This window comes from Loxodonta africana, chromosome 10 (assembly GCF_030014295.1).
Source record: "Loxodonta africana isolate mLoxAfr1 chromosome 10, mLoxAfr1.hap2, whole genome shotgun sequence".
Classification (NCBI taxonomy): Eukaryota; Metazoa; Chordata; class Mammalia; order Proboscidea; family Elephantidae; genus Loxodonta; species Loxodonta africana.
This window is the reverse complement of record NC_087351.1, coordinates 101116585-101122582: the sequence shown is the minus strand read 5'-3', so window position 1 is coordinate 101122582 and position 5998 is coordinate 101116585.

Below are 5998 nucleotides of genomic sequence, written 5' to 3'. Positions count from 1 at the left end.
CCTATTCATCGTCCAGCTTTCACATGCTTGTGAGTTGAATCTGTGCCATACTGAACCTCCAGGAAGAAAATGATAAAAGGAAAACTTGAATAAATGGAGAACAGAAGGCAATATTGTAAAAATGACATTCTCTCTGAATTTATTTAGGAATTAATTTAAACCCCGATTATTATTCCAACCAAATTTTCTTAACTTGAAAAAATGATTTGAAAGGCCTTCTAGAAGAGTAGATACTCAAGAATAGCCGGAAAAATTATGTAAAGGAGTGTAATGAGAAAAGACTTAAAGTTGTAGTAATTCAGTGAACATGGTAATAGCTTAGGAAAAGAGAAGCAACTGGTTGGCCCAGAACAAGGTCAGCAAACTATGGCTTGCAGGCCAAATACGGCCAACTCCATCTCCATTTACATATTATCAATGGCTGCTTTTACACTACAATGGCAGAGTTAAGTAGTTGCAACAGAGACTATATGGTCCACAAAGCCAAAAAGATTTGATATCTAGCCCTTACCAGAGAAAGTTTGACAACCCCTGGATTAATTGTGATACTTTAGAAGTAGATCACCAGGCCTTTTTCCTAAGACACCCCTGGGTGGATTTGAATTACCAACCTCTTGGTTAGTAGCTGAGTGCTTAACTGTTTGTACCACCCAGGGACTCCACAAAATATCATCCAGCTTTTAAAAACAATAACCTTGCTCCCAGAGGCAGAACCATGTGGTGGTTAAGTTCACAGTCTTTGAATTCAGACTGCTTGGATCTGAATCCTGATTCTACTACTTACTATCTATGGGATCTTGGAGCTTAATCTGTTGATGCCTCAGTTTTACTGTTTGTGAAATGGAGAAAATAACTGCCTACTTGGTTGGGGTGTTTTGATAACTGAGTTAATACAATGCCTCCTTTTTAGCTCTCAATGAATATTAGATGTCATTATATTTGCTGATAAAATAAAGGATCAGACTGTGACATTTAGAGTGATGGATTAAGGTCTCAAAATGTCAAGTATAGTAAGATCCCATTTTATATAAAAAAAAGTATACATATGAGTATTAGACAGCAACAGAATTTTCCAGAGTGTGTTCAAGACATTAACAGAGGTCCACTCTGAATGGAATTTCAGGTGATGGTACTGTTTTCACTGTGCTGTGTTTGCGTGTATATATGAATATGTGTTTACAATGTGTCATGTATTGTTTAAAAAAAGCTGTTAGAAAAAAGGCCAGACCTTAAATTCCTTCATTTTATTATTTTGACTAAAATAATACAGAGCACACTGACAGCAAAGACAGGACCCAAATTCCTTGAAGAGAAACTTCGAGTGTCAGCCCTGCTTGGAGACTCACTAGACCACAGCAGGAAGCCTGGGGTCTCCTGGCAGGAGTTAAGCACCTTCTTAGATCACCATGGCAACCATGATAGAAAGTTCAAAAAGTAGTTTTGAGGGAAGAAAGTGCCTTTGTTTATCATCAGGAGCATAAGAATCAGAAGCTTTTTATTTTTGTTTTTTGATGACAAACCTCTCTCCTTTACCACCAAAGTCCCCGAGCGAGAAGCCCACAAATTCCAATCCTTTGACCATAATCCCAAACAATTAATGAATGATTCGGTATATAAACTCTTTGTAAACAGTCCTCTTAGGCAGATTTTCCCTGTTCCAATGACCTGTGGGCTCTATGAAGAGTTTTAATAAACATGTTAGAAATGAGGCATCCAAATGAATGCCGCTATTGTTGTTGCTGTTTGGTGCTCTGACTCATGACGACCTTATGTATAACAGAACAAAATGTTGTCCCGTCCTGTGCCATTCTCGTTATTGTTGGTACGTTTGAGTCCATTGTGGCTAATGTGTCAGTTCTTTTCATTGATGGTGTTCCTTATTTCCATTGCCCCTCTACTTTACCAAACATGATGTCTTTCTCTAGCAATTGGTCTTGAATGATGATGTGTCCCAAGTAAGAAAGTTGAAGTTTCTCCATTCTTACTTCTAAGGAGCATTTGGTTGTATTGAGGGAACTCTGTGGATCACAACAAAAATAATGCTACCATCTTCAAAATAGAATTAGTAAACTTCTGGGTAATTTGGAAGGTGTTTCAGAGTCAGAAATATTGGAGAACTCCCACTCCTGCTGCTCCAACCGGAGATGGTTTAGCTTCTCTCTGACCTCTCCAGTGACTGGTGCCACTACTCATCCAGAGAGACATCTTCATTGTAGGAGAATTAAAATCATTAGAAATATTTGTTTTGATTACAAAATCTAACTTCCTAGAACTTCTACCAATTTATTCTAATTTTAGATCAGAACCAACCCTGAGAAAGTTTAACCCTTGTCCCACTTTAGACGCCTTCAAATAGATAAAGGTCACTGGCATGGACCATTTTGGGAAGTGACATTTATTGCCTATGGTAGGGTACTTTAGGAGTTCTTAGGTACTAGGGATACAAAGGGAAACCCCGGTGGCATAGTGGTTAAGTGCTATGGCTGCTAACCAAGAAGTTGGCAGCTGGAATCCGCCAGATGCTCCTTGGAAACTTTATGAAGCAGTTCTACTCTGTACCATAGGGTTGCTATGAGTCAGAATCGACTCAGCGGCAATGGATTTGATTTGTTTTTTAGGGGTGTAAAGATGAATTAGACACACCACACTTTATAGTCTTGTTTGGAAAGCTGACGTAGTTTCTCCTCCCCCTCCCTGAATTTTCCTTTTAATGTAGTTATTCTTCAAAAATCAGGACAAATGTTATGCCACTGAGAGAGTTCTCTGGAGAGCTGCCTTTCTCTGTTGCTGCTTCTTTCCCCCTGTAATGTGATGGCTTGTTTTCAGATCTGTCTCTCCCATTAGAGTGACAGTCACTCTAGGGGTAGGAGTGAGGGGAAGCTCTTTATCACTGATTCCCAAGTGCCTGTCCTAGCCTGGGACTCAATAAATATTGGATGTACAGTGTGGCTGTTACAGAGGACAGGAGACAAGCCCCCTTTATCTGGGACCCCTGCTAGGGCAGCCTGAGATGGGTTCCTTTTGGTCTGCTAGTTGTTAGTAAGTGTGTGGCTCAGCTGTTGGCAGACGAGTCACCCTCTTTTACCAAGTGAGATGTCACAACATTGAAAGCTGCAGCAAGGACCATAGAGGGGTCCTCTCGTGGGCTTTACATGGCCTTTCAGCATGAGATTCTTGGGTCTTGATGCTTGCATTCAGCCTGGTCTTGGTCTGTTAAAAAGAGTGTACCAGGATGGTGCTGGTTATGGAGTGGGATCACCTGTCTCCAGAATTGCCTGCAAAGCCCCGTAGCTGAGACCCAAAGGTGCTAAGGACCCCACACCCCAAGTTCAGAGATCTGTCATCAGTTGGGGCTCAGTCCCTCTCTGCAGGAGTTTCTGAAACATACCTGTTCAAGAACTAACCTGACCTTCCTCATCCCAACTCTCTCCTGATCCAAGAGGGCTAGGGGCAAGGAGAGAAGTAGTCACTTTTGAGGGAGGGAGGATGATGCACTGTTGGTGAGACTATTCCTTTTGTTTTCTCTCTAAAATAAGGAGATCCCAAGCCCACTGAAGGTGCCTATTATGGATTGAATTGTGTCTCCCCACCCCCCCCAAATATGTATTGAAGTTCTAACCCCTGTACCTGGAAATATGACCACATTTGGAAATAGGGGATTTCTTTTGTTAATTAAGCTATGCTTGAGTAAAGTGGGTCCTAAACCTAATCACTTCTAATAGATTTAAAAATCACTTATAAAAAGAGCAGAATAGACTCAGACACACACACACACAGTGGGAGACACCGTATGAAAATGGAGGCAGAGGCATCCACAAGCTCAGGAACACCAAGGATTGCTAGCACCTACTAGAAGGGTCAGAACTGACTCGATGGCACCTAACAACAACACTAGAAGCTGAAAGAGACAAGGAAAGACCTTCCCCTAAAGCTGATATCCTGGTTTGGACTTCTAGTCTCCAAAACATAAGAAAATAAATTTCTGTTCTTTAAAGCCACCCACTTGTGGTATTTCTGTTATAGCAGCACTATGAAACTAAGAGAGTGCCTAAACCACCCCCTTCTCCACTGGCTTGGGGACTAGTGGTCATCTGTTGTCCAAAGGTTTCCAAACCTCTCCTCCATCCAGGGTCTGATGCTGCAGGAGTGCTGAAAGTGACTGGGAAGCGATGGCAGAGCCTAGAGGTAGCCTAGTAAAACCCCAGTGAACTACCACCATGGGTGTGAGAGGAACATGTTTATACCACCAGTGGGTTAAGACTCTCAGTGAATCCATTTCTTTGGGTATATTTGGAAACAAATGATGAGTCCACAGTACCTTGTGATGTCACCACTGCTTCCTTAGCTCCTGGTGACCTTCAGAAAGTGCCTGTCCAGTGGGCATGGCTGCCCTGTGCTGGTATTCCACAGTCTCTAATTCCCTATTCAGGCTGGAGGGATGCATGGTCTGCTTTCTCCCCTTTGCCCTTCTACCTCTATCTTAGGCCAAGCTTTTCCAATTCCCCTTAGCATATCAGAGACCCCGGAACCACGGAGAATAACTTAAAACTATCACTAATGTAGCTATTGGCAAAGCCCCGGGGCTGGACCTGTTCTCAGGGACACTTCCCTGCCTCCTCCTGGCCAGCCACTGTGTAGCAAAGAGAGACTGTTTACCCAGCACTGGGAATGCCTGGGCATCCCCCTTCCCCAGGATGAAGACAAATTTTTCTTAGCACCTAGAAAGAAGAACTTTTTTTGTTGTTGTTGTTAGCCTCACCCTTAATCTAAAGTCCATGGTGCTCTGCGAAAAGGCATACCCAGTTTACATTACTAAATGTTAAGTCTGGAACGTTAGCAGTCAGAGTACTCCACTACATACCGATCTTCTCCACAGGTAATGGGTGGGGACCTGCTAGCATGAGTGGGGGACTTTTGTGAAACCAAAATATGGGACGTGTTTTTTATGGGACGTGTTAAGTTGGAAACGCTCATCAGACACCTAAGTGCACGTGTGTAGGCAGTTGGATATACTAGTCTGAGATTAAGAGGAAAAGTCTGGTGCTGTTGTTGTTTTTAGTTGCCATCCAACTCATGGTGACTCCATGTACAAGAGAACAAAATGTTACACTGTTCTGCACTGTCTTCTCGATCATCTATATGTTTATGTTCACTGTTGTGGCTGTTGTGTATTTTGAGTGCCCTCCAACCTAGGGGACTCATCTTCCCGCACTATATTGGACAATATTCTGTTGTCCATGGGATTTTCATTGGTTAATTTTTGGAATTAGACCACCAGGCCTTTCTTCTTAGTCTCTTAGTCTGGAAGCTCTGCTGAAACCTGTCCAACCATGGGTGACTCTATTGGAATTTGAAATACTGGTGGCATAGCTTCCAGCATCACAGCAACACTAAACCACCACAATATGACAAACTGATGGACAGGTGGTGGTAGAAGTCAGCTAGGAAGAACTGATGTACAAGACAGGTCTAAGGATTGAGAGCTGGGTTTGGAGGTCAGGAAGAGGCAAAGCACCAGCCGAGGAGACTGAGAAGTAGTGGCTAGTGAGAAAGCCAAGGGAGAGTGTGGTTGGGGGAGAGTGTGATTGTGTGTCCAAGGCTGCTGGTGGGGTGACCAGGATGAGGACTGGAAATGTCTGCCTCCCAAAGCCTATGCTCTGGGGTTTCTGTGATTAGAGGCAAGAGGGAGAGCTCTTGGCATGTTCTCGTGGAACATGCATTTCATTTCCCACTGTGGTTCTCTGCCACTGCTTTCGGAGAACTCCAGGCCATCACTCTTCCCTGATCTCTTTATCGCCAGACAAGTTGCATTTTCTTTGTGACTTGGCAACTTGGCAGGGAAACCATACCCCCCAAATTGCTCATAATCCTTGGCTAAGTTGCTCCCTTTGTACTGAGAAAGGAAGCCAGCAGAGCCAGAGAGTGATTTCTGGAATGAAGAAGAGAATCTCTTGACAAAAATACAGGCTCATCATATACCCTCCCTTCCTTGTTCCCT